Below are 27,100 nucleotides of genomic sequence, written 5' to 3'. Positions count from 1 at the left end.
AACAGAATCCACCTCTAACAACAGGAAAAAGAAGGGTGACCTACATCCTGAACCAAGAAATATGCATAATAGCATATGACTAAGAAAGAGGTGGTAGAAGAGAGGTCACGATCACAACTCCTCTAGGTCTGTCCAGGCCAGGGGAAGGAGGGTGGGGCCTTAAGAAGAAGCGAGAAGAAGACAACTAACATGGAGCGTTATGGTAAGAACATAACTTCTATATGTTAAGTTGTCTATCTACTTCATTCTGCTGGATGGGACAGCGTCCCTAGCACCTTGTCCCGGGTGGCCTAACGGAACAGACTCCTGAGAACAGTGGAACCAAAATTAGCTCTATGCCTAGAAGCTAAATCCAACTTATAATGAGAAATAAAAGTGTGAGGAGTAGCCCAAGTAGCAGCTGCACAAATGGTGTCAATAGGCAGTCTGTCTTGGAAGGCTAAAGAAGTAGCCAAAGCTCTGGTGGAATGGGCTTTAGGTTTATTAGGCAATTTTGTTGTCTAATTTCATATACCAGGAAATCAAAGATGTTAGCCATCTGGATAATGATACCTTTGAAACTGAAAGTCCCTTTCTGCTTTCCATAGGAGACAAACAGCTGATCAGATTTTCTGAATTGTTTAGATCCTATCCAAGTAGTACCTTAATTGTGATGAACATCGAGGCAGCGTAATTTGTGTTCAGACCTTTTTCAATACTCTGGGGAAAAGACAGGGAGGTCAATGCTTTGGTTTAGATTTGATGTTGAAACCACCTTAGGCAAAAGGCCGGGTTAGTTCGTAAGGAAACTCTGTCCTTATGGAACAAAAGATAAGGAGCGACAACTGAGTGCTTGAAGTTCTGAAATTCTTCTAGCTGATGTGATAGCCACCAGAAAGAGAGTTTTCCATGATAATAATTTCAAGGAACATGAAGCTGCAGGTTGAAAGGGGAAAGAATCAAAGAAGCAAGAACTAAATTTAGGTCCCAAGGAGAAGGAGGATTTCTTATAGGAGGTCTGAGAAGAAAAACTCCTTTCAAAAAGGCTTTGCAAAGTTTGTGGGACATTAGGGCAGATTCAGAAATACCCACATGAAAATTAGAAATAGCTGCCAATTGAACCTTAAGAGTAGATGGAGATGAACCTGCATGGAAGAGTTCAGCTAGAAAATCAAGGACTAGTTGGATGGAAGCGGTGAAAGGATCTATGTCCTTTCTTTGTGCCCAATATGAGAAGCGTTTCCACTTACTCAAATAAATCTTTCAGTGGAAGATTTATGGGAAGCTATCAATATATCTCTAACAGAGTGAGATAATTGAGGAAGCCTGGCTACGGTTGGAACTGGAGGAACCAAGCAGTGAGGTTCAGAGAGGGAGGGCGATGAAGCGGACCCGACTGGTGGATCAAAAGGTCTGGAACTAGGTCCAGATTCCACAGTCGCTCAAAAGAAATCGATGTAGAAAGGGGAACCACACTTGTCGAGGCCAGTAAGGAGCAATGAGGATCAATGAGGCCTTCTGAGCGATAGCTTTCTGTATTACTTGAGAGATCAGTGGGAAGGAGGAAATGCATACAGAAGTCCCGGGGCCAAACTTGGACTAGGCGTCCCTGCTGGGTTGGCCTGGTAAAGGGAATAGAGTGAAATATTCTCTGCACTTGCTGTTTTGGGGAGTAGCAAAAGATGCAGCAAGGCTGACCCCACTTGAGAAGATTTCTCTCACTACAGAGTCTTTCAGAGACCACTCGTGAGGCATGAGTATAGCTCTGCTCAACTTGTCCATAATGTGATTGGACTTCCGGGATGTGCGTTGCTATCAGAAAGCGCTGAGAAGAAATAAGCCCATTGCCACAGTCTGAGTGCTTCTCGACACAGGGGTATGATCTGGTTCCGCCTTGTTTGTTGATGTACCACACTACAGACATATTGTCTGTCTGTATTGCAATCGTTCCCAAAGGGAAGAGTGTCTTGAAGGGCTTACAGCAGCTAAAAGCACTGCTCTCATCTCCAGAACATTTATGTGCAAGTGGCATTCGTTTGGTTGCCATGTGCCCTGGACTGTCCTGCCCTGATAATGCCCCCACCCGATCAGGGAGGCATCCGTTATCAGAGTAGCAACGGAGGAGGTGGAACAAATGGTCTTCCGACAGGAGCTGGGGGGAAGACATCCACCACATGAGATGCTTTTTGCACGCTTGCGTGATCATAATGGTGTGAGACATTGGAAGTTCCTGGTATGACCATTGAGTAAAAAGCATTCACTGAAGGATCCGCATGTGGTATCTGGCCAATGGAAGGAGAGGTATGGCCGCTGCCATGATTCCCAACACCTTTAGAACGAACCTAGCTTTGACTCTGTTGTTGTTGAGAAGAAGTGACACCAATTTGTGAATGTCTGATATTCTTTGGTTCGTTAGCCTTGCAGACATGTTTATAGTATCTAAATTTAGCCTATGTAGGTAATAGTACGACAAGGCTGACAAAACAGACTTTCGCAATTTATTGAAATACCCAGTTTTTGACAAGCGAAAAGTATAATCTCTGGCCATCAGAAGGAGATGCTTGGTGGGAGCTGTGAGAAGCCAGTCGTCCAAATATGGAAACACCTGGAATCCTTGTCGTCTCAGGTGAGAAGCTACCACTGCCATGCATTTGGTAAACACCGGGGGCAGTGGGTGAGACCAAAGGGCAGGGCCCTGAACTGAAAATGACTGGTTCCCAGCCTGAAGCGGAGGAATCTTCTGGAGGCGTCTGTTCATTTATGTGATAGTACGCATCGAAGGTCTATAGAGCACATCCAGTTTCCTTTGCCCAAAAGGGGAAGAATGGATTGCAGCGTGACCATCGAAATCTTGTTTTCTTGACTGATTTGTTCAAGACACTGAGATCCAAAATCGGTCTCCAGTCCCTGTTTTCTTTGGAACTAAAAAGAACCTTGAGTAGATTCGGATCCTTGTTGGTCTGCTGGCACTGACTGAATTGCTCTTTTTGCAAGCAGTTTTGAAATTTCCAAAGCTGCTATATCCCTTTGTGGTGGAACATCTGGAAGGGATTTTTGACTGATTTGGAAAGCGAAGAAAGGGGATAGAATAGCCTTGAAATGATGGACTGTACCCATTTGTCTTGAGTCAGGGATAGCCAGGCTTCTGGGTACAGTGACAATCTTCCCCGACTGCCTCGAAGATGGGCAGTCGGGCAACCTCAGGGATGCTGAAAGGGCTTGTCAGGGAAGGCTTCCCGATTGCCCTGGTTCTGGACCCCCTGCCCCTAGGCGGCGTCTACCATTGTTATTCCCACCTCTGCCTCTGGTGGGAAAGCGACTCTGTCGTCAGGCGAAGTCCCTTGAGATTGTTCTGGAACCACATCTTCCCACCCTTCTGGCCTTTGGGGTAAGGCCTAGAAGGAGTCAAACGGACTCCGGCGGCAGAAAGGGTCTTGCCATCAGTCTACGCACCTAGTCAGGGTTTCTTTCACTTGAGGACCAAAGAGATGATCCATCAAAGGGGAGTTCGTGAAAGGCGTCTTGAAAGGGTCCAAAATTGCATAGCCGCATCCAGGCGTGCCTACGTAAGGCTACACCTGTCCCTCTTGGCTCTGCTCGCTCCATCGGCCGCAGGAGGCGCATGGAGGAGTTAGATATGGAATTAAGGGTAGCCAGCTGCGTGTTCATTTTTTCTTGAAACCCGCAGCTGTAGGATCACTAACATTTCACTCGCTTCCTTGATCAAGTCCTTTGAAGGCAGTGAAATGGCACAGGTAATTCAGCGAACGCATGGTAAATGTCGCTGAGGAAAACATCCACTTCCCGTACCTATCCATGGACCTAGATTCCTTGTTAGGTGGATGGACAGGCACTGACGGATCAGCCAGTTCCTTCTTTGTGGCAGCAGCTACCACCATAGCATCCACAGAAACTCCTTTTTGATAAAAATTGCTTGTCTGATGGAGCTGTGATGAATTTAGAGGGTCTCCTGGGAGTGGGGTCCACTGAATCAGGAGCCATCCATGCCTTCTTAGCAACCACCTGCATGAGGGTCGAGAGGGACACCCAGGAGGTGGAAGGACGAGAGCCAAACGCCTCAAGATACACAGATTCGTCCTCCGAAGGGTTGAGGGCTGGCCAATTTCCCCTCTGTTTCAGGATCTCCAGAATGTCTGCAAATGAGACATCTTCAGAAGGGGAGCAGGGGAACCCTCAGAATCATCCAGATCTGTGTCTGGCGTGATAGACTCAGGTGAGTCAATGTGTTTCCTCTTGCACTTCCTCTTCCGAGGGGCTCTTCTGCCAAATCAGGAGGCCTCGGAAGAGGATGAAATCCCACAGGGGCTCCTGAGGAGCTGGCTCTCTGCGGTCTGGGATGAGGGAGTGAGTGGACTTACCCTGAGGCAGCATAGAGGGGAGGCGGGCCGACTGTGGAGTAGAGCCAGGCTCTAACACACTCCGCATGACCTCGAATGCACCCCTGTCAGGCAGAGCCAGAGGTCCCGCTCCGAGGAGCTAAGAACCCCCTCGGCACCAACAGTGATGGCTCGAGGTCGATGTGAGCCGAACTCACCAGCCCGAGCTCCGAGAGGAGAGGGGTGGGACAAGGGTCGATGCCACTCACCCCCTCGAGCCGACGAGGGAAGTCGGCGCCGAGATTCCTCCAAAGAAGCGGAGCCGGCAGCGGGCGAAGACAATTGTCGGCTCGAAGTAATCTGATCTCGGTTCCGGCGACCCGGCTCCGAACTCAAAGAGTGAAGGAGGAAAGAGTTGATGGACGGGGCAGGCACCGACTGATGAGTCGGGCTCTGAAGCATCTGGGCTAGTGCCTCGGACTTAAGTAGTCGACTCACTACCCTCTGAAGGTCATGATCCCGGACAGCCTCGATGACCTAGAGGAATGAGACCTTTGGCTCCGTTCAGACAGCAGGGGAGATCCTGGAGCGAATGAGCGGAGCCAAAAGAAGGTGACCTAGACCTCTTTCTGGTTGTCGGCTCCGAAGGTCTGGTCGAGCCGACGGGTACCTCAATAACCTCGGCTCGGCGGGCGAGCCAGAAACTGTGGACTGAGACTTATCGGCTCCAGCCAGAGCCGATAAAGGCAAAGGTTGAACAACCTGAGGTCTCGGCTCAGAAGCCGGAGCCGAAGACCTCGATGCCTTAGAGGGCTTCCCTGTTGAAACTTGACAGGGAATCCTCTGGCTTCAATAAGCCTCTCAGAATTAGCTAGTTTTTTCTTTCCTGCAGGACCCTGGGGCTGAAGCCATGGCACACAGCACAGGAGTCCTGCAGGTGCAAAGGCCCCAGACAATAGACACAAGAAGTGTGAGCGTCTGTCAGAGACATTTTCTGACAGCACGCATCACACTTCTTGAATCCGGAGACCTTTGCTTCTTTAGACATATCCCTGACTGACAGGTGTACACAACACACACCCAAACACACAAGTTATACCCTGTCAGGAAAAAATAATAATAATTTTAGTAGCAATACTAGAATTAAGTACACTAAAATTAAAGTAAACTACAAGAAACACAAACACTCCACTAGGGAAGGGAAGGCCTAAGGGCCCAAAGGAAGAACCAAAGGTTCTTTAATAAAGAACGGAAAATTTTAGGGTCGAGGATAAGGATTTGTAACCTACACTAACTAAGAAGGAAGTTTAACTAAAAAAGGGGGTTTAAAGAGTAACTTTTACAAGTAAAAGTAACACTCACCAGGAACCGGTAGAAACAACCAACCTCGAAGCTGTAGCGGCAAACGAGATCTGAGGTAACTCTCGCCTAGCATTGTGGGATATAAGGGGAGCCTCGAGCCGGTGGAACCAACTCTCGAGCTTTTAGAGTGGCCGAGTCGGAGCCGAGGTCGGCTCCGAACCCATCCAGCAAGAATGAAGGCGAGATAGACAACTTAACATCATAATGTTATGCAAACATGCAATGTAGATAAATTGAAAAACAGTAGTTGCAAGCAAATACACCATAAAAGAATACCCCAAAAAGGTTGTATGATAAAGGTGTTTGTCATAAGGCCTGTCCTAAGAGGGGATGGAGGGAGGGTAACCTGGACTGCAGCTGTATGAGCACTCTGTTCATCGTGCATACAGCTGCAGTCATTACAGATGGGTAGAATCCCAAAGCTAAGTAAGGGTGGTAGGTACTAAGTGGAACTAGGAGGGGCTAGTATGCCCTGCAGGACTGCTGTGGCAATGCCCGCTCTAGATTTAGAGTATAGTGGAAGGTGGTAATGCTTGGAGAAAGTGTGCACTGAACTCCAAGTAGCTGCTTCCAAAATGTCCTTGGTAGGGACCCCCCCGGAGGAAAGCTGCAGAGGTAGCTGTAGCCCTGGTGGAGTGGGATCCGATGTATACAGGCACAGATTTTCCATGAAATGAACAAAAGCGTATGCAGTGGGCTATCCATTTTGAAATTGTCTGTTTGGAAATTGCCTTTCCTTGAGCACCTGTAGCATAGGACACAAAGAGCTGGAAATTGCCTTTCCTTGAGCACCTGTAGCATAGGACACAAAGAGCTGGTCAGATTTTCTGAAGGACTTTATTCTGTCCAAGTAATAACAAAGTTGTCTGTGAATGTCCAAGGAATGTAGTAGTCTCTCTCCTTTGTCCTGTGGATTTGGATAAAAGGTAGGTAAATGAATAGTCTGATTCAAAGCTACACTGGATACAACCTTTGGCATAAAGGTAGGGTTGGGTTCGTAAGGAAACTCTGTCCTGATGGAAAATGATGAATGGTTGCACAACCATGAGGGCCTGTAGCTCCGAAACCCTGCGTGCTGAGGTAATAGCCAAAAGGAAGGCTGTTTTCCACGACAAGTATTGTAGCTCTGTTGAAGAAGCCGGCTCAAAGGGAGGCAGGGCCAGCTTTTCCAGTACGTAGTTGAGGTCCCAAGCTGGGACTGGTGGTTTCCGTGGGGGTTTTATATTTTTTGCCCCTCTGAGGAACTGCCTTAATAGAGGATGTGAGAATAAAGGAGGATCTGTATTGTATTGTGCAGAAATGGCTGAAGTGTGGATCTTGATGGAGAAGGAAGGGCCACTGTTTAACACCTCAGCTAGGTACTGTAAAATCTGAGGAATATTTATTACCCAAGGATTCTGGCCCTTTTCTTTATTCCAGGAACAAAATCGTTTCCATTTGGCAGAGTAGGTTTTTCTAGTAGAGGGTCTTCTGGCCTCCAAGATGATATCCTGCACCTCCTTGGAGAGGAGAGTCTGTTGGGAAATTAAGGTATTCTCCATGCAGCTAGATTTAAGGTTTTGAGCTGGCTGTGAAGGGTTTTGTAGTTGTGCTGGGACAACAGAAGAGGAACAAGAGGTAGGATCCATGGTGGTGAGTGTGACAGGCTTTTTAGGAGAGGATACCAGTGCTGTCATGGCCAGTCTTGAGCAATGAGAATCATTTGTGGCCTCTCTGCTCTGGCTTTTAATAGAACTTTGGTCAGTAGTGGAAGAGGCGGGAAGGCATAGACTGTCAATTTTGTCCAATTGAAGGAGAGTGTGTCTACTTTCTAGCCCTGTGGATGATAGGTCCTTGAACAGAATTTTTTCAACTGGTAATTTCTGTGGGTAGCAAATAGATCTATGTCTGGCTGTCCCCATGCCTGACTTATCTTTGAGAAGACTTGAGGATGCAACTTCCATTCGTGTGGGTCTGTCATGTTTCTGCTTAAGTTGTCTGCCAGTGTGTTTTCCTTCCCTGGCAGGAATTGTGCCTGTAGTTGAATTTGTAATTCCAGTGCTGAGTTCCACAGGGTCATGGCTTGTCTGCACAGGGGGTATGAATGAGTTCCCCCCCGTTTGTTTATGTACCACATGACTGTGGTGTTGTCTGTCCTTATCAATAGCTGGCCTGGTTGCAGTAGGTCCCTGAAGGTCATAAGGGCATTTTGCACGGCTAGTATCTCCTTTTGGTTGATGTGTAGGTGCTTCTCTTTTTGGGACCATCTTCCCTGAATGCACTGATCTGCCATGTGTGCTCCCCAGGCGTAGTCTGAGGCGTCCGTTGTGATGATATGAGTTGCTTGAGATAAACAGAAAGGGAGACCTGTGTTCCTTTGGCATGCTTGAGCCCACCACAAAAATTCCTGTTGAAGGCATGGAATGAGTGGTATAATTGTTTCCAAGCTGTGGCTGTGTTGAGACCATAAGTTTTTTAGGTACCATTGCAGTTTCCTCATATGCAGCTTTGCACATGGAATCAGTAGGATGCAAGATGCCATGAATCCCAGAGCCTGCAGGACTTTCCTTGCAGTTAGTCTGGTTAAAGTTGCCATTTTGTTGAAGTATTGAAACAGTTGCCCTTGTTTGTCTGGCGTGAGGTAGGCCATCTGGGTGGTTGTATTTAAGCTGGCACCCAGGAAAATCATCTGCTGAGAAGGTATTAGTTTTGATTTCTTTTTGTTCACTGTGTATCCCAGGTAGTTTAACAGTTTTATTACAAACGCCAGATGCTGCAATAGAATGTCTTTGCTGTCCGCTTGGATCAGGCAGTCGTCCAGATATGGGTAGATTTGTATTCCTTGTTGTCTGCAGAAGGCAATTACTGATGCCAGGCATTTCGTAAACACTCTGGGCGCAGTAGACAAGCCAAAGGGCAATGCAGAGAATTGGTAATGGGTTGAACCTGCAAGAAATCTGAGGTATCCTCTGCAATCTTGTCCGATAGGGACATGCAGGTATGCCTCCTTGAGGTCCAACGTTACCAGCCAAGACTCCTTGCCCAGCATGGGAAGAAGCTGCTGTAATGTGAGCATCTTGAATTTTGGTACCTGTAGATATGTGTTTAGGATAGATAGGTCTAAGATGGGCCTCCAATCTTTGTCCTTCCTTGGTACCAGGAATAGTCTGGAATAAAAACCTTGACCTTGTTCTTTTCCAGGCGCTTCTTGAATTGCTTTCATATCCATGAGAGCGGAAATTTGTCTTTGTGCCTCTGCCCATTGATTTTGTGGCAGGTTTGGCAAGCCTCTCATTTTTGGAAGGGTGTGAAAGTGGAACCTGTAGCCTCTGTCTATAATGTCCAGAATCCATTTATCTTTTGTAACAATGTGCCAGTTTTTTGAAAATAATGCCAGTTTTCCGCCCAAAGGTGCTGCCATTATAGCTTTGTTTGGCAGGCATAGGGGGAAGTCATTGCGTCTGTTTTCTAAATGACTGTGGCCTATCTTCTCCACCTCTTGGGGTTGGAGCTTGCCACTGTCTAGCTCTGTAAGATCCTTGAGGTTGTCCTCTACCCCTTGGGCGTCTGTATCTGCCCCTTTGAGGTCTGTCTGTGGCTGGAAAGGACCAATTTTTTGAAGGTAAGTTTCTGCTGAAGCGTGGAGGTTGCACCTGCAAAAAAATCTAACTGTTTGCATAGATTTCGCTTTTTCCTCCATTTTTTTTAGTACCTCCTCAGCTTTAACACCGAACAATACATCTTTTTGAAGTGGTGAATCTAATAACTTTGCTTTAACATGATCTGGTAAGGTTTGCTCTTTGAGCCAAGCATGTCTACGTATGACAGACCTTGTGACAGCAGCTCTACATGAGGCCTCTAAAGCATCAAAACCACACTGCAAGGTATGTTTACCCACTTGCTCTGCTCCATGCAACAAATCCTGTAACTCTTTCAAATCTGGTTGTTCTGTTGGTGTCATTTTGCTTTTCAGCTGGGATAACAAAAACTGCTGGTACTTTAACATATGAAATTGACAGTTTAATGCCCTCATGGTTAAAGTGGCTGACATATACACCTGTTTTCCCCACCTTTCTAATGCTCGGGAATCTCTCTCTGAAGGTAAAGGGTTTTCAGCAGTAGAGGCCTTTATCCCCTTGGGACCCTGTGAAATTGTTTCCGGGTCAGCAGTATGGCTTTTATAAAGGAACTGGTGAGAATCAGGAACCCGGTAATACCGGTCTGGTTTAACAGGGGCTGGAGGTAAAGAATCTGGATTAAGACTGGCTTCTGCGTACACAACATCCAAAATATCTAAAAGAGGAAGGATAGCCAGGGGCCTATGCTGGGGGAGCAGTAGAAATTCCCAGAGCCTTTTCTTGGAATCTGAGCAATCTTGGCCTTCCCAGTGGAAGTGTTCCCTCAATGTATGCAGGGTTTCCCCAAAAGAGTAGTCCTCAGGGGGGGGGGGACTGAGGGAATAGACTCCTCAGCATCAGAGTCTTCAAAAGGGGAATAGGCAAAATCCTGGTCCTCAGAATGGTCTGAGGTAATAGAAGCTTGGTCTGAGGAAGGGTAGTCTTTCTCCAATCTGGGTCTTTTGTCAGAGGGGGGTTAAGAACCCCTGATGAGAGCTATCAAATCCTCAGCCATTTTAAGCATCTGTTTTTTAGGCATGGGGCCTTGAGAGGAGGTCTGAGAGCCTTGTTTTTTAGTTTTGATGGTAGCTTTAGATTTAGTGAAGGCTTTAATAGAGAAGGTGGAAGGCCTGAAGATGCCTACAGAAAAGGCAGGCCTCACTAAATTTTCGGTTTCCACGCCAAGAGTGGCATCGGTATCTGCAGTGGGAACTGAGACCGAGGAGCCTGCGACCTCTGGTACTGAAGACACCGGTAAAATAGTTTCATCTGTAGTCAGGGGCTGCGTAGGCGCCTCGCTGAGAACCGGTAGTCGGCCTAAGCGTGGTCTCAGTAATCGGTGCGGGCCTCGGATGGCGGTCCTGGTCTTTGCATCTTTTTCCTAAAACTGGTGTTGGTGTATCCGACGACATGATAATTAAACTTTTTGCCAAAATAATGAAGGGCGAACTCCGCCCGGCGCTTAATAGTACGCTTGTTGAACCTAGCACAAAAACGGCAGGCCGAGATGTCGTGGTCTGGCCCTAAACAAAGTATACAGAAAGAGTGAAAATCCCTATGCGGTATTTGCTTCCCACAAGAAATGCAATTAACTTTGTCTGACATCGGACTGAGGCAAGAAAAGTTTCCCCAACGGGGTACTTAGCTTTAAAGAAGACTTCGGCTGAAATACTGTTTGTAAATCTCAGGAGCTGGCCGACCGGCACTTGCGAACTGCTTCTGCTTCGGGCACCGCGCGGCAAGAAAGACTGAAGAAAATGGCGTCGGCTGCCTCTTTTATACCCCTGCTGCACTGACGTCAGGGAAGAAGCGACGACAGACGCCGAACCTAGACTTTGGAATTTGGCCGACCAAGGAACCGGCTGACGGCAGGATAACCTATCTGTAATGACTGCAGCTGTATGCACGATGAACATCGGAGGGAAATGCTACTCAACGCCAGAAGTCTAAACCTCAAAATGCATGCACTCAAGGCACTCTTCAGTATGGAGAAAGTACAGTTTTGTACCTACCATAAATGTAGATGTCCGAACTGGATAGCATCTGCAGTCATAACAACTGGGTTGTCCTGTCGTCAGGCAGCCCTTCAGTCGGCCGGATTCCAAAGTCCGGGTCCGGCTTCGGCTGATGTCGCACTTCACCCGACGTCATCTCTGTTGGTCTTCGGGTATAAAGGCATCAGCCGACGCCATTTTCCTCAGTGTTTCTTGCCCCAGATGCCAGTAGCCCTCTTGAAGGCTAAAATTTGGATAGATGCCAATGTTTCCAAAAAGATAGAGGTAAACACAAAAATAAGCATGTATATACATATATACAAACAAATACACCATAAAAGACTCCCCCCCCCACCAGCTAGCTATTAGGAGGGTAAACACCCTAGGAGTACCACAGAGGGAAGGAGGGAGGGTAATCCTGACTGCAGATGCTATCCAGTTCGGACATCTACATTTATGGTAGGTACAAAACTGTACTATGTCCTTCATGGATGCATCTGCAGTCATAACAACTAGGTAGAATACCATAGCCAACTAGGGAGGAGGATAAAAGTAGATTATGGTGTGTTTAGGATCCCTTGCAGTACAGCAGTGGCAAACCCTGCTCGGGATCTGGAATATAGAGGCAAATTATAATGCTTGGCAAATGTATGCACGGAGGTCCAAGTAGCCGCCTCAATAATGTCTTTGGTTGCCACTCCTCGTAAGAAGGCTGTGGTAGTGGCTGTTGCCCTTGTAGAATGAGGTCTTATGTTCTGTGGAATTGGTTTCCATGGAAGGAGTAACAGAATCGTATGCAATTTCCTATCCATTTGGAGATTGTCTGTTTGGAAATAGCTTTTCCTTCCCTTCCTGTTGCATAGGCTACAAAAAGTTGGTCAGTCTTTCTGCTACTTTTTGTTCTGTCCAAGTAGTAGCGTAGCTGTCTATGTACATCCAAGGTATGCAGTATTCTTTCCCTCTGTTTTGTGGGTTGGGAAAGAAGGTAGGTAGGTGGATTGCCTGGTTTAAAGACACTCTGGATACCACCTTAGGCATAAATGTAGGATTAGTCCTCATGGACACTATCTTGGTGGAAGATTAGGAAGGGTTGCACTGCCATTAAGGCCTGTAGTTCTGAAACCCTCCTTGCTGAGGTAATTGCCAGTAGGAAAGCAGTTTTCCATGACAGGTGTTGTAGGTCTGCTGTTGCTGCTGGTTCAAAGGGTGATAGTGTCAACTTTTCTAGCACAAAGTTTAAGTCCCAAGCTGGTAATGGTGGTTTCCTTGGAGGTTTTACATTCTTGATTCCTCTGAGGAACTGCCTGAGCAAAGGGTGAAAAACAGGTGGATCAAAGCTGTATTCTGCTGAAATAGCTGATGCATGTATCTTGATGGAGGAGTAGGACAGGCCTGAATGAAGAAGTTGCCAGATACTCCAGAATGTTAGGCATATCTATGTTTGACACATCTTTTCCTCTTTCAGTACTCCAAATGACAAACCTTTTCCATTTTCCAGCATAGTTCCTTCTTGTTGAAGGTCTGCGTGCTTCAAGAATAATGTCTTTAACTCTTTGGGAAAGTTCTGGATTAGCTGCTGCTATGTGATGTTCCATGCAGTCAGTTGCAAGCGTTTTAGGTTTGGATGTATGATGCTGTAGTTGTTCTGAGTTAACATCAAAGGCATCAGGGGTATTGGCCACATATTGTTCGAGACATGCTCCTCAGCAGTGGGTACCAGTGTTGTCTTGGCCAGTTTGGAGCTATCAGGATTATCCTTGGGCGTTCTTCCTTGATTTTTAGTAGTACTTTGTGTATCAAGGGAGAGGTGGGAATGCATATGCTGTTAGGCCTTTCCAGCTGAAGGAGAGCGAATCCACTTTCCATGCTAGTGGGTGGAATGTCCTTGTGCAGAATTTTTGAGCTGGTGATTGAGAGGTGATGCGAATAGATCTATCTGATGCATTCCCCATTTCTTTGAGATGGTCTTGAAGATGTCCGGGTGCAGCTTCCATTCGTGGGCATCCGATGTGGTTCTGCTTAATATGTCTGCTAGAGTATTTTCTTTTCCCGGTACAAATATTGCCTGTAACTGGATGTTGTAGCTGAGTGCCAGGGTCCACAGCTCCAAGGTCATTCTGCATAGGGGGTATGAATGAGTGCCTCCCTGTTTGTTGATGTACCACATGACTGTGGTGTTGTCTGTCCTTATCAACTGGCCCTCTTTGAGAAATGGTCTGAACTTCTGGATTGCCAGTTTTACTGCCAGCATTTCTTTTAGGTTGATGTGCAGGTGAAGTTGATCTTGTGTCCACAATCCTTGCACGCATTTGTCCAGCATGTGGGCCCCCCATCCTAGGTCTGAGGCGTCTGTTGTGATGGTCTGGCTTGCTTGACATCTGCGAAAGGGTAGGCCTGGGTTTGACTGGCATGCCTGAGCCCACCATAGGAACTCCTGTTTTAAGCATGGAATTAGTGGGATTTCTGTTTCTAGGCTGTGTCTGTGTTGGGACCATAGATTCTTTAGGTACCACTGTAGTTTTCTCATATGTAGTCTGGCAAATGGGACCAAGATTATGCAGGATGCCATGAAGCCCAAGGCCTGCAGTACTTTTCTTGCTGTTAACTTGTTCAGTTTTGTTAGTGCCAAGAAGTAAAGAGGGAGTTCTTTTTGTTTTTCTGTAGTTAGGAATGCCATTTGTTTTACTGTGTCCAATTCAGCCCAAGAATGTCCTTGTTTGGGATGGTATCAGCCTTGACTTTTCTAAATTGACTGTGTATCCCAGTGCTTGTAGCAAGTAAATGACCCTTTGTAAATCTGTTGTCAGCTTGCTTTTGTTGTCCCCTTGTAGCAGGCAGTCGTCCAGGTATGGGTAAATTTGAATTCCCTGTAGTCTGCAATGGCGATTACTGATGCCAGGCATTTTGTGAATACTCTGGGCGCAGTAGATAAGCCAAAGGGCAATGCTGAGAATTGATAGTGCTCTGATCCTGCAAGAAATCTGAGGTATCTTCTGCAGATTGGTCGAATGGGGACGTGCAGGTATGCCTCCTTGAGATCTAGAGTTACCAGCCAACACTCCTTGCCCAGCATGGGAAGAAGTTGCTGTAGGGTCAGCATTTTGAATTTTGGGACAATGATGTATGTATTTAAGGTGGACAGGTCGAGAATTGGTCTCCAACTTTTTCCTTTCTTGGAACTAGGAATAGTCTGGAGTAGAACCCCTTTCTTTGCTCTGCTGTTGGCACTCTTTCCACAGCTCTCATGTTTGCTAACTCCATTATCTGTTGTAGAGCCTCTGTTTTTGATTTGGAGGTAGATTTGGCATTCCTCTTTTGACTGGTAAAGTGTGGAAGTGGAACCGGTAACCTTGATCTATGGTTTGTAAAATCCACTTGTCTTTTGTTATATAGTGCCAGTTCTTTGAAAATAAGGTTAACTTTCCGCCTAGAGGAGCTGCTATTTGTTCCCTGGTAGGCGGTTAGGGTTAAGTCACTGTGGTTGTGTTGATGTAGTGGCAGTGGTTGTGTCTGTGCCTCTGTTGTTACCTTGCCACTGTCGTCCTCTGTAGGCACCTCCTCTGGATTGGTTTCTGCCTCTGGAGCGTCTATTCCTGCCCCTTTGAGATCTTGTGGAGTCAGGAAAGGACCAATTTTTGGCAGGCCAGTTCCTGCTAAACCTTGGGGTTGAACCTGCAAGAAATCTTTAACCGTTTGAACAGATTTTGCCTTTTCTTCCATTTTCTTCATAACCTGCTGGGCAGGTGTACCAAACAAACTTGTCTTATCCATAGGAGCATCTAGCAACTTAGCTTTAACATGATCCGGTAAAGCTTGCTCCTTTAGCCATGCATGCCGTCTTTTCACTGTGCCAGTCATGGCTGATCTAAATGAAGCCTCCAGTGCATCATAGCCACATTTTAAGGAATGGTTACTAACCTGTTGTATGTTATTTACCATTTCTAATACATATTTCTTATCAAGAGATTCATCAGTGGTTAGCTTTTTAGTTAACTGATCAAGCATAAACTCTTGGTATTGTATCATGTGAAAGTGACAGTACAAAGCTCTAGCTGAGAGAGATGCTGAAGTGAAGACGTTGTTACCGGATCTGTCTAATGACCTTGGTTCGCTTTCAGAAGGAATAGGGTTTTAGCTGTGGTCGCGGCTACTGCCTTGGGACCCTGGGATATAGTTTCTGGGTCTGCAAGTGGGGCCTTGTAAAGGTGGTGATGAGTATCTGGCACCCTGTAAAATCTGTCTGGTTTGGCAGGGGCTGGGGGTAAAGAATCTGGAGCGGAGCAAACATCATTGAAAGCATCATCCACCACAGAGAGAACAGGAGGTATAGCTAAGGGCCTGTGCTGTGGGAGGTGCAGAAAGGTCCTAAGTCTTTTCTGGAGTCTGAAAAATCCTGTTGCTGCCATTGGAACTGTTCTCGCATGGCATGCAAGGTTCCCCAAAGGAGAATTCTTCTGGTGGGGAAGCAGCTGGAATGGATTCTTCAGCATCAGAATCTTCAAAATTGGAGAAGGGAGCCTCTGGCTGGTCAGTTATGTCTGATTCATCAGCAGAATCATCAGAAGACACTGGCTCAGGGGGCTCGGCCCTAGGTCTCTTCTCTGGGGGCTGAGAGGCCCTGTCTGGGTGAGATTGAGATCCTCTAATTAAAGAAATTAAATCTTCTGCCAAAGAAAGCATTTGAGAACTGGAAGAGGGCCTGGATGTGGGGGGTTTTAACAGGCACTATTTTAGTAGTCTTGGCTGCTTTAGCCCTGGCGAAGGCCTTAATGGACATGGCTGCTGGAGGCCTAGCAGCACCACGTGCTGGGGTAGAGACATCCAAGGGGATGGTGTCTGATAAGTCGATTCAAGAGTTGTAGCAGGGGCCTCAGTTGTAAGAATAGGTTCAGCTGTACTTTGATCAGTTTTCTCGGTTTCGGCCGAAACCGAGAAACTCGCGGTTTGCTTTACCGTGGTTTCGGCCGAAACCCATGGACCGAGTGTCGGTCTTTATCTTTGCGTTTTTTGGTAGATTGGGTAGTCGGAGGATCCGACGGCATAATGTACGCAAAATCAGAACCGAAAAACTGTTCTGCAAACTCCGACCCGGCGCCTAAGCGTTCGTCGGTTGAAAGAGGCACAGGCCGAACAGGCTGCTACGTCGACAAGGCAGACAGTAAGAGTGGAAATCTTTATGAGGTATTTGTTTCCCACAGGTTAAACAATTGTTAACTTTTTCTGACATCGGCTGAGGCAAGAAAGAGTCCCCAACGGGTACTTAGCTTTAGAAGTCTTCAGCAGTATTCGGTGAAGTAATCTCTGGATCCGACCGACCGGCACTTGCGAACAGCTTCTGCTTGGGCCACGCGGCAAGAAAGACTGAGGAAAATGGCGTCGGCTGATGCTTTTATACCCGAAGACCAACAGAGATGACGTCGGGTGGAGTGCGACATCAGCCGAAGCCGGACCCGGACTTTGGAATCCGGCCGACTGCAGGGCTGCCTGACGACAGGACAACCCACTTGTTATGACTGCAGATGCATCGATGAAGGACATCCATGGTTTAAGGATCCAGAGAGCACCCCAGCACTACACCAGGCAATAATTCATACCATACTTTTCATCCACAGAACCCGGACTGAAACACAAAAGGGGGGGTGTATCCATATTCATCAAGGATACCAATACCTCCAGGTTAGTGGCACAGCCTAATGCCTCAGAGATCATCCATGTGCAACTAACAATGGGCAAAACTGCAATTCAAATTGTAGCTTGCTACAGATCACCCACCATGACCCAGGACCCCCATTCCGCGTTTCTGGAGACACTGGAAAATATGAAGGTCCTACTAAATGCCCTAATATTGGGTGATTTCAATTACCAAAACATTAACTGGGAGAACTACTCAAGTACTAACTCCCTTGCCAAACACTTTCTAGAACTTATAAACTCGAACACCCTAGATCAACTGGTCAACACCCCCACCAGAGGTGACAAAGTACAGTTTTGTACCTACCATAAATGTAGATGTCCGAACTGGATAGCATCTGCAGTCATAACAAATGGGTTGTCCTGTCGTCAGGCAGCCCTTCAGTCGGCCGGATTCCAAAGTCTGGGTCCGGCCTGATAAGCACTTCACCCGACGTCATCTCTGCTGGTCTTGGGTATAAAGGCATCAGCCGGCCATTTTCCTCAGTGTTTCTTGCCCCAGATGCCAGTTGCCCTCTTGGAAGGCTAAATTTTGGATAAATGCCAATGTTTCCAAAAGGATAGAAGGCAAACACAAAAAAATAAGCATGTATGTACATATATACAAACAAATACACCATAAGAGACCCCCCCCCCCCAGCTAGCTATTAGGAGGGTAAATACGCTAGGAGTACCACAGAGGGGAAGGAGGGAGGGTAATCCTGACTGCAGATGCTATCCAGTTCGGACATCTACATTTATGGTAGGTACAAAACTGTACTATGTCCTTCATGGATGCATCTGCAGTCATAACAAATGGGTAGAATACCATAGCCAACTAGGGGAGGAGGAAGAAAAAATTATGGTGTGGTTAGGATCCCTTGCAGTACAGCAGTGGCAAACCCTGCTCGGGATCTAGAATACAGAGGTAAATTATAATGCTTGGCAAATGTATGCACGGAGGTCCAAGTAGCCGCCTCAATAATGCCCTTGGTTGCCACTCCTCGTAAGAAAGCTGTGGTAGTGGCTGTAGCCCTTGTAGAATGAGGCCTTATGTTCTGTGGAATTGGTTTTCCATGGTAGGAGTAACAGAATAGTACAGTTTTGTACCTACCATAAATGTAGATGTTCGAAGATCCACATTGCTGCAGTCCTTACATATGGGTAGTCCGCTGTCCTCGGTCGGCCCGAATACCAAAGTATTAGGCTGTCGTCGGTCAAGGCGCTTAAAACTGACATCAGGACGTCAGGGTACAAAAGCGCATGACAGACGTCATTTCCTCAGTCTTTTCTTGCCCCAGATGTCAGAAGGCCCTAACAAGACAGGCCAAAGCCAAAAACCAGCAAAACCCAACCAACCACCCGTGCACTAACCATATTTACAATATGTACAACACAAACCACACCACCACCTTCAACAACAGAGGGAAGGAGGGAGGTAAATTGGACTGCAGCAATGTGGATCTTCGAACATCTACATTTATGGTAGGTACAAAACTGTACTATGTTCTTCATCTCACATTGCTGCAGTCCTTACATATGGGTAGAATCCCAAAGCAGAGGTAAGGGAGGATGGCAAAACTATAAAGCATTAGGAGCTGCCAACATGCCTTGTAAAATTGCAGTTGCAAATCCAGCCCTAGATTTAGAGTAAAGTGGAAGGTGGTAATGCTTAGAGAAAGTATGCACTGAACTCCAAGTAGCTGCTTCCAAAATATCTTTAGTAGCCACCCCCTTAAAAAGCTGTAGAAGTGGCAGTAGCCCTAGTGGAATGAGGCCTAATCCCAGCTGGAATCTCCTTACCATGATGGGAATAACAGAAAGCAATACAAAAACCAATCCACTTAGAAATAGTTTGTTTTGAAACAGGTTTGCCCTGAGAACCCAAAGCAAAAGAAACAAACAACTGCTGAGACTGCCTGAACCCTTTAGTTCTGCTCAAATAATATCAACTGTCTGTGAATATCCAAAGTGTGCAAAATCTTTTCCCCTTTATTTTGGGGGTTTGCATAAAAGTAGGCAAATGAATAGTTTGGTTTAAAGCCACACTAGAAACCACTTTAGGCATAAAGAAGGGTTAGTACGCAAAGACACCCTATCCTTGTGGAAAATTAAGAAAGGCTCAACTGCCATAAGGGCCTGTAATTCAGAAACCCTTCTCAGAGGTAATGGCCAACAAAAAGCAGTCTTCCAAGATAAATATTTCAACTCTGCCGATGCTGCAGGCTCAAAAGGTTGTAGAGTGAGTTTCTCCAACACAAAATTGAGATCCCAAGCAGGAGTAGGAGCTCACGTGGGGTCTTATATTCTTTGCCCTCTAAGGAATTGCTTAAACAAAGGCTGAGAAAATAATGGTGGGTCACAGTCATAGTGAGCAGAGATTGCTGCAGCATGAACCTTTATAGAGGAGAAGGACAACCCTTTGTCCAATAACTCAGTAAGGTATTGAAGCACACTTAAATTAGGTTTAGAAACATCAAAGTCCTTTGCTGTACTCCAAAATAAAAATCTCCTCCATTTATCTGCGTAAACTTTCCTTGTACTAGGCCTTCTGGCCTCCAAAATAACATTCAAAACTTGTTGTGGAAGCTGAGACCCTCCAGGGTTTAAACCAGAATATGCCAGGCTGTCAGATGTAGAGAATGAAGTTTGACATTGAGTAAATGACCGTTCTCCTGAGACAGCAGGTGAGGAATCGAAGGCAAAGGCCATGGAGGCTCCTGTACCAGACTTCTCAGTAATGGGTACCAGTGCTGTCGAGGCCAATCTGGAGCTATTAAAATCATGTTTGGCTTGTCCTGTCTGACCTTCAGCAGTACCTTTGGGAGGAGAGGCAGAGGTGGAAAGGCATACACGTGAAGATTGCTCCAATTGAATGAGAGAGGGATGAAACCTTTTTGTGCAAAACTTTGGCAGCTGGTAATTTAGTGGAGAAGCGAACAGATCTATGTCTGGAGTTCCCCATAACACTGTCAACCTCTGGAATACATGAGGATCCAATTTCCACTCGTGGGGATCCATAATTTGTCTGCTCAACACATCTGCTAAGGAGTTCTGTGCTCCTGGCAGAAACCTTGCCTGAAGATTTAGCTGTAAACTGAGAGCAGTCTCCCACAAAATCATTGCTTGTCTGCATAGAGGATAAGAACGGTCCCCCTTGCTTGTTGATGTACCACATGACAGTTGTGTTGTCTGTTTGAATCAACACCTGCCCTGGAAGAAGTAAATCCTTGAAAGCTATCAATGCAAATTGGACTGCTAACATCTCCTTCAAGTTGATATGTAGATGTTGAAGTCTGGCAGGCCACGTGTCTTGTATCCATTTTCCATTTAGATGAGCTCCCCAAGCTTTGTCTGAGGCATCTGTAGTTAAAATCTGACTCGCCTCTGGCCGGGTCACAGAGAGTCCCTTGTTTAGGTGACATTCCTGAGCCCACCACAAAAATTCCTTTTGAATGCAAGGTATTATATGAATGACAGTGTCCAAATCTTGGCAGTGCTGTGTCCATACATTCTTGAGATACCATTGTAGCTTCCTCATATGCAGTTTGGCATTGGGAAGTACCAGAATACAAGATGCCATGAACCCCAAGGCTTGAAGGACTGTCCTTGCAGTCAGCCTGGACTGATGAGACAACTGGTGGAAGTAAAGAGAAAGATTCTTTTGTTTGTCCGGGGTCAAAAAGGCCATCTGGGATGCTGTATTCAGTCTCACACCCAGAAAGCACATGTCCTGAGAGGGTACTAGACTGGACTTTATTTGGATTCACAGAATACCCCAGGCATCTTAACACTGCCATCACATACTGTAAATGATGAAGAAGTTCGTCCTTTTCTTGGGCCAGTATCAGGCAATCGTCCAAATAAGGATAGATCTGTATTCCTCTTAGCCTGAAGAAAGCTACCACTGGAGCCAGAACCTTTGTGAACACTCTGGCCACAGTACATAAGCCAAAGGGCAATGCAGAGAACTGATAATGTGAAGTCCCAGCCCGAAAAGCAGATACTTCCTGCAACTGGGCCTGATAGGAACATGAAGGTAAGCCTCTTTGAGATCCAGAGTCACCATCCAGTGATCTTTGCCCAGCAGAGGTAAAAGCTGTTGTAACGTTAACATTTTGAACTTGGGAATGTCCAGATATGTGTTGAGGATGGATAAATCCAAAATTGGTCTCCACGTGTTTCCTTTCTTTGGTACTAGAAACAGGCGAGAATAAAATCCTAGGCCCACTTCTGGCAGAGGAACCGTTTGTATGGCCCCTATTTGAAGTAGTAGAAATTTGTTTGCGAGCCTCTAGTCTTTGCTGAGGAGGAACGTCCGGCATGCCTTTGAAAGGAGGCAAGGTGTGTTAATAAAACTTGTAACCCTGGTGTATGATATCCAATACCCATTTGTCTTGGGTAATCAACATCCAATTTTCCTTGAAGAGTGCTAACCTTCCTCCCAAAGGTGCTGCCAGGCAAGAAGGATCTGGCAGCTGAAAAAGTAGGTCATTGGGCCTGTTTACGAAAGGACTGGCCCCTGCCCTCACCCGAAGATTGTGCAGGTGAACTCCCTGTTCTAGGCCTGAAAGACCTCTGAGCTCTGCCCCTACCACGTCTAGATCTACCCCTAGACTGAGAATCATAAGAAGGATACGTCCACCCCTTAGCAGGCCAATTCCTACTAAACTTGGAGGCTGAACTTGCAAAAATCCTTAACAGCCTGCATAGACTTAGCCTTGTCTTCCATTTTCTTCAAGACTGATTCCACAGGTGAACCAAACAACACATCAGACTGCAAAGGAGCATCCAAAATCCTTGTCTTAACATGGTCAGATAAAATCTGATCCTTTAACCAGGCGTGCCTGCGAAGAACTGAGCCAGTGGCAGCCACCCTAGACGAGGCCTGCACAGCATCAAAACCACACTGTAATGAATGCTTACCCACTTGTTCAGAGACATGCACCAAATCTTGCAACTCTTTATACTCAATGCCTTCCAGAGCATCCACCTTAGACTTCAATTGAGAAAGAAGAAAGTTTTGATATTTCAACATATGAAACTGGCAATTCAAAGCCCTCATAGCTAAGGTAGAAGATGCATAGACCTTCTTTCCCCATCTATCCAAAGCTCTGGCTTCTTTATCTAGAGGAACCCGATTTTTTTACAACAGAGGCCTTGACACCCTTAGGTCCCTGACTAATAGTTTCTGGGTCCGCCCTAGGACTCTTATAAAGATATTTGTGAGCCTCAGGCACCCTGTAATACCTATCCGGTTTAACAGGAGCAGGAGGCAGAGAATCAGGATTAAGTGAAGCCTCTGCAAACACATCTTCCACAACATCCAGAACAGGGGAATAGCCAAGGGCCTATGCTGGGGTAACAGCAAAAACTCCCTAAGCCTTTTCCTAGAATCAGAGAAGTCCTGACCTTCCCACTTAAAATGTTCCCTCATAGAATGAAGTGTCTCTGAAAAAGAAAAATCCTCTGGAGGAGAAGCAGGAGGAGTGGAATCATCTGCATCAGAATCAGAATAAGGAGAATACTCCTGCAAGTCTTCAGCTGAAGACTCTGAAATATCAAGCCTGCTCAAAACTTCCCAACTCTGGCTCCACCCTAGGCCTCTTATCAGGAGGGGCATAGAACCTCTAATCAGAGTAATTAAAACTCCTGCCATTTTAAGCATGTGCTTCTTAGGCACAGACCCTGCTGAACTAGGAGCGACACCAACAGAAGCTGAAACTGGCCTGCCTCTGGGAGAAGCCTTGGAAACAGAAGGAGAAGGCCTAACCACCCTAGGAAGGGAGGGGAGTACAGTAACTTGGGAAGCCCCTTCAGTCTGACCTGCCTCCTGAGAGACCACCTCCTGCAAAATCAAAGTCTCCCCCTGAGACTCCAGAGAAGTCTCCGTAAACCACGGTTCCACTGAAACCTCTAAAGAACCGGCATCCGGACGGACCACTCATCTTGCCTGGGTTTAACTGTTTTGTCTTTGCGCTTCTTACATGAAGCGGGCCGGAGAATCCGGCATATTATAATTGCACCGCTTCCCAAAGACCAGCCTAGCACAATCTAACCTTCGCTAATAGTGCGTTTATTGAACCTAGCACAAAGCGACACCCAACAACGTCGTGCTCAGGCCCCAAACAAGGAATACACAAAGAATGATAATCCTATCGGTATCTGTTTCCCACAAAATACAGTTATTCACTTTTCTGACATCCGGTAAAACACTGAGGCAAGAAAAACCAAAATAATCCCCAGCGGGTACTTAGCCAACTTGGATTCGGTCTGAAACTCAATTCGAAAAATTTCAGAACGACGGCACTTGCAATGCTGCTTCTGCATCAGACCATGCGGCAAAAGACTGAGGAAATGACGTCAGTCCGCTTTTATACCCTGGCGTCCTGATGTCAGTTTTAAGCGCCTTGACCAACGTCAGCCTAATACTTTGGTATTCGGCCGACCGAGGACAGCGGACTACCCATATGTAAGGACTGCAGCAATGTGAGATGAAGAACATAATGCAATTTCCTATCCATTTGGAGATTGTCTGTTTGGAAATTGCTTTTCCTTCCCTTCCTGTTGCATAGGCTACAAAAAGCTGGTCAGTTTTCTGTTACTTTTGGTTCTGTCCAGGTAGTAGTAGCTGTCTATGTACATCAAGGTATGCAGCATTCTTTCCCTCTGTTTTGTGGATTGGGAAGAAGGTAGGTAGGTGGATTGCCTGGTTTAAAGACACTCTGGATACCACCTTAGGCATAAATGTAGGATTAGTTCTCATGGACACCCTATCTTGATGGAAGATTAGTAAGGGTTGTACTGCCATTAAGGCCTGAAGTTCAGAAACCCTCCTTGCTGAGGTAATTGCCAGTAGGAAAGCAGTTTTCCATGACAGGTGCTGTAGATCTGCTGTTGCTGCTGGTTCAAACGGAGGGAGTGTCAACTTTTCTAGCACAAAGTTCAAATCCCATGCTGGTAATGGTGGTTTCCTAGGAGGTTTTACATTCTTGATCCCTCTGAGGAACTGCCTGAGTAGAGGATGTGAAAAGACAGGTGGATCAAAGCTGTACTCTGCTGAAATAGCTGATGCATGTATCTTGATGGAGGAATAGGACAGGCCTGTATGTAGAAGCTCTGCCAAGTACTCCAGAATGTTAGCAATATCTATACTCGACACATCTTTTCCTCTTTCAGCACTCCAAATGACAAACCTTTTCCATTTTCCTGCATAGTTCCTTCTTGTTGAAGGTCTGCGGGCTTCAAGGATAATGTCTTTAACCCTTTGGGAAAGAGCTGGATTAGTTGCAGCTATGTGATGTTCCAGGCAGTCAGTTGCAAAGTTTTTAGGTTTGGATGCATGATGCTGTAGTTGTTCTGAGTTAACATCAAAGGCATCAGGGGTATTGTCCACATTTTCTCCCGAGACATGCTCCTCAGCAATGGGTACCAGTGTTGTCTTGGCCAGTTCGGAGCCATCAGGATTATCCTTGGACGTTCCTCCTTGATTTTTAGTAATACCCTGTGTATCAAGGGAAGAGGTGGAAATGCATATGCTGTCAGACCTTTCCAGCTGAAGGAGAGCGAATCCACCTTCCATGCAAGTGGGTGGAATGTCCTTGAGCAGAATTTTTTGAGCTGGTGATTGAGAGGGGAAGCGAATAGATCTATTTGTGGCATTCCCCATTTCTTTGTGATGGCCTTGAAGATGTCCGGGTGTAGCATCCATTCGTGAGCATCCGAGGTGGTTCTGCTTAACATGTCTGCTAGAGTGTTCTCCTTTCCCGGAACAAATATTGCCTGTAACTGGATGTTGTAGCCGAGTGCCAGATTCCAAAGGTCCAAAGTCATTCTGCATAGGGGGTATGAATGAGTGCCTCCCTGCTTGTTGATGTACCACATGACTGTGGTGTTGTCTGTCCTTATCATCAAATGTCCTTCTTTGAGGAATGGTCTGAATTTTTGGATTGCCAGTTTTACTGCCAGCATTTCTTTTTGGTTTATGTGCAGGTGCAGCTGGTCCTGAGTCCACAATCCTTGTACGCATTTGTCCAGCATGTGCGCCCCCCATCCTCAGTGCAGACATCATTAAATGCATCATCCACAACAGGCAAAACAGGAGGAATAGCTAAGGGCCTATGTTGTGGTAAGTGCAGAAAAGTCCTAAGCCTTTTTCTTGAATCTGAGAAATCTTGTCCCTGCCATTGGAATTGCTCTCTCATGGCATGTAGGGTTTCCCCATAGGAAAATTCCTCTGGTGGAGAGGCAGCTGGAATGGATTCTTCCGCATCAGAGTCTTCATAAGTAGAAAGGATCCTCTGGCTGTTCTGTAATGTCGAGTCATCCAGAATCATCAGAGGACACTGGCTCGGGGGGCTCTGTTCTAGGTCTCTTTTCTGGGGGCTGAGAGGCCCTGTCTGGGTGAGATTGGGATCCCCTAATTAAGGATATTAAATCTTCTGCCAGAGTCAGCATTTGTGAACTGGAAGTGGGCCTGTGTGAGGGAGGTTTAACAGGCACTGACTTAGCAGATTTGGCTGCTTTAGCCCTGGCAAAGGCCTTGATAGACATGGCTGCAGGGGTCTAGCAGCACGTGCTGGGGTAGAGACATCCAAAGGGATGGTGTCTGATAACTCACTAGAAGCCACAGTTGTAGGCAAAATTTCTGAGGCGATTCAGGTAAAGTAGCGGGAGCCTCAGTAGTAGTCATGGATTGACTGAAGATTGACCAGCTTTCTCTGTTTCGGCGGAAACAGAGACACTCGCTTGCTTAACCGTGGTTTCGGCGAAACCGCTGACCGGAAGTGTCGGTCTTTTCCTGCGTTTTTAACAATTTGGGTAGTCGGAGGATCCGGCGGCATAATGTACGCAAAGTCTGAGCCAAAAACTGTTCAGCAAACTCCGACCCGGCCTTAGCGTTCGATGGTTGAAGAAGCACAGGCGAACAGGCTGCTACGTCGTGGTCTGGGCCTAAGCAAGGCAGACAGTAAGAGTGGAAATCTTTATGAGGTATTGGTTTCCCACAAGTTAAACAGTTATTGACTTTTCTGACATCGGCTGAGGCAAGAAAGAGTCCCCAACGGGTACTTAGCTTTTAGAAGTCTTGAAGTAGTATTCGGTAGTAGTAATCTCTGGATCTGACCGACCGGCACTTGCGAACAGCTTCTGCTTGAGCCATAGCGGCAAGAAAGACCGAGGAAAATGGCGTCGGCTGATGCCTTTATACCCGAAGACCAGCAGAGATGACGTCGGGTGAAGTGCGACATCAGCCGAAGCCGGACCCAGACTTTGGAATCCGGCCGACCGAAGGGCTGCCTGACGACAGGACAACCCATTTGTTATGACTGCAGATGCATCCATGAAGGACATCATATTGGACCTGGTAATCCCCAACATGGGCGACCGGTGTTCTACACCGGAGGTCAACCCCTCGCTGGTTAGATCAGACCATAGACTAATCACTCTGAATATCCACCCACAATCAAGGAACTCACAGTGAAAAACTTTTCAAAAGCAAACTTCACGTTACTTAAGACAGAGGTGGAAAGGTTCACAGCTCCCATGCTAAAGGACAACGCTGTCCAAGCTGCTGAATCCCTTACAAAAGGCACTCAGAGCACCTGCAAGAATGCATGGATCAAACTATCCCAAGCAAAACCAAGACTCATTCCAGTCTGGTGGACTAATGCCATAAATAAGCTATACAACAGAAGGAGGAGGAAACTAGTACAGAACAGAGTAAAATCCCAAGGAGGAAAGACAGCCCTGATCAGTATCAGCAAGAAACTACGATCCCTCATAAAATCATCCAATGTTAACTTCGAAAGAAAAATTGTCAAGAACTCCAAAGATAACCACAAAGCATTCTTTAGCTATGTCAAAAACCCAAGTGGAAACTCTCAGATCTGCTCAGAGTTAGTGCAGAATGGCACAACGTACACTGAACTGACTGATATTGCCAACATTCTGGCAGACAGGTTTAGTAAAAACTTCACCCCGCTCTCACCCTCTAAAGGGCCCATAACCATAGGTTCATAGGTAGGTACTAGGCTATCGGCCCTGGGGCCTATACAAGCCCAGCCAAATAGGTACCCTGACTTTTGCCACCCAAGAAAATTATTTTCTTGTGCCACTGTCAAGCAGAGCCATGCAGGTGATCCCCGGGGTGAATTTTTCAATC

The sequence above is a fragment of the Protopterus annectens genome, chromosome 11.part0 (assembly GCF_019279795.1).
Source record: "Protopterus annectens isolate FY-2018-M chromosome 11.part0, PAN1.0, whole genome shotgun sequence".
Taxonomy (NCBI): Eukaryota; Metazoa; Chordata; order Ceratodontiformes; family Protopteridae; genus Protopterus; species Protopterus annectens.
Note: the sequence above shows the minus strand (reverse complement) of the source record.